Source organism: Copidosoma floridanum, unplaced genomic scaffold (genome assembly GCF_036245765.1).
Source record: "Copidosoma floridanum isolate Cflo_tuat_1 unplaced genomic scaffold, Cflo_Japanese_pri ptg000035l, whole genome shotgun sequence".
NCBI lineage: Eukaryota > Metazoa > Arthropoda > Insecta > Hymenoptera > Encyrtidae > Copidosoma > Copidosoma floridanum.
The window spans coordinates 4183195-4185782 of NW_028321912.1; positions in this window are offsets into that span (position 1 = coordinate 4183195).

Genomic DNA, 2588 nt, shown 5'->3' on the forward strand with positions numbered 1-2588 from the left:
AAAATAATTTCTTAGGATATGAGTATAATTCTTATATTTAAAACTCCCAAGAAATTATTAACATCCAAAGTAAGAGAGAAAAAATCCTTATACATAATTTTCATTAATTTTTAGTTTTTTTTTTTTCCAAGAAATGATTAAGCTGTTCTGATCGATATTTTTATCTATCTATACAATAATTATAATCTTCGAAGGCACAAGAAAACTTACATAAAACTCCCTAAACATTTATTTTCCGTCTTTTGTTGTAAAAAATTTTTAGGTATAGCAGCTATACTTATTGTGTTGATTAAATATGTAATTTCAATGTCAATTACATAATGTTGGTTCTAGACCAAACTTTTAATTAGCGTATGTAAATATCAAAACTTAATACCTTTGAAAATTATGCAACAAAAATCTGAACAGTAATGAAAAACAGATCTTATAAATTATCGAAAATTATGTTCAAGCTGAAAACTTTTACTTTTTTGAAATTCATAATGTAAGTGACAAGTGGTTGTAACTACCAGGTAAAAATTTTAAGTAACGTAACAGTTAACTTGATAAATAAGATCATTTCTTGGAAAAAAAAAAACTAAAAATTAATGAAAATTATGTATAAGGATTTTTTCTCTCTTACTTTGGATGTTAATAATTTCTTGGGAGTTTTAAATATAAGAATTATACTTATATCCTAAGAAATTATTTTATTATTATAAAATTCCGAAATAGCCATGCTAACGATAAGTATCAGCTTAGGAAATTATTTAATATAATTAGTATTAAAAAAATGTATTTCGATGTATAGGGTAAAAAGGGTTTGTTAATATTATTTATGAATTTCAAAAAACATAAATAAAAAGAAAATATACTAGAATGATGAATCACGATAAAAAAAAATTGGCCGACAGTTGGAATCGATCCTCAGATAGCAAAACAAGAACAATAGTGGCATAAGCCCTTACTACCTTAGCTATCAATACTTCGAGGGTAAAAGATCTTAAAGTCACATATGTTCATCGATAACCTCCGGGGCTTGTCCTACAGTTCATAACAATTATGATGAGGAAAAATAATCAACCAGTGGTTATAGCTAAACTGCCATCCTTAAAAAAATTAGCTGAACATTTTTTCAAAATAATACTAGATTTGAAATTAAGTATTAACGTACGGAAAAAAAAATGTTTTGATATCAAATTCTGTGCATATAATTATGAGTATTTAGTTTCACGATTTAATTGAATGTAAGATTGATAGATAACATTCAAGCAAGAGCGAGAGAGCAAGAGTCAGTTAAATATATATAGCATATACTCGGTTGCAGTCAAAAGCAGTGCTCTCAGATGTGACTGGCAAACTTGCGGGAAATTCAAATTGGCTATATGGAGCAAGACGCAAAACCCCAGATAACTCGACAACATTTCATACACCATAACTTGATAAATTAATCCTAAGCTATTTAACCCAATAACCCAACGCGCCTAAAAGCAGTATCACAAGCTTTATTAATTAATAAAATACATTAAACAATAACGCAAGCGCCAATCCCCACACAACCCGGAGCGCTTACTGGCCACTTTGTTTATTAATTGAATAAATAAAATAACACAAGCGCCAATCCCCACACAACCCGGAGCGCTTACTGGCCACTTTGTTTATTAATTGAATAAATGAAATAACACAAGCGCCAATCCCCACACAACCCGGGGCGCTTACTGACCACTTTGTTTTTTAAAATAATAAATAAAATAACACAAGCGCCAATCACCACACAACCCGGGGCGCTTACTGGCCGCTTTGTTTTTTAATATGATAAATAAAATAACACAAGCGCCAATCACCACACAACCCGAAGCGCTTACTGACCACTTTGTTTTTTAAAATAATAAATAAAATAACACAAGCGCCAATCACCACACAACCCGGGGCGCTTACTGACCACTTTGTTTTTTAATATGATAAATAAAATAACACAAGCGCCGATCACCACACAACCCAGGGCGCTTACTGGCCGCTTTGTTTTTTAAAATAATAAATAAAATAACACAAGCGCCAATCACCACACAACCCGAGGCGCTTACTGGCCGCTTTGTTTTTTAAAATAATAAATAAAATAACACAAGCGCCAATCACCACACAACCCGAAGCGCTTACTGACCACTTTGTTTTTTAAAATAATAAATAAAATAACACAAGCGCCAATCACCACACAACCCGGGGCGCTTACTGGCCGCTTTGTTTTTTAATATGATAAATAAAATAACACAAGCGCCAATCACCACACAACCCGGGGCGCTTACTGGCCGCTTTGTTTTTTAAAATAATAAATAAAATAACACAAGCGCCAATCACCACACAACCCGGGCCGCTTCCTTGCCACTCTGTTTATTAATTAAAAAAATAATTAACGCAAGTGCTAATCACCACACATTCCGGAGCGCTAGATGATGATTTTGAAAATTAATAAAATTTATAAAGTCATAACACGAATGCCCATCACCAAACTATAAAGAGCACTTTCTAGTTGCGTAAAACTTTTTTTATCATTTGATGCTTTCTTCAAACAAATAATGCAACCAGTAAGCGCCCCGGGTTGTGTGGTGATT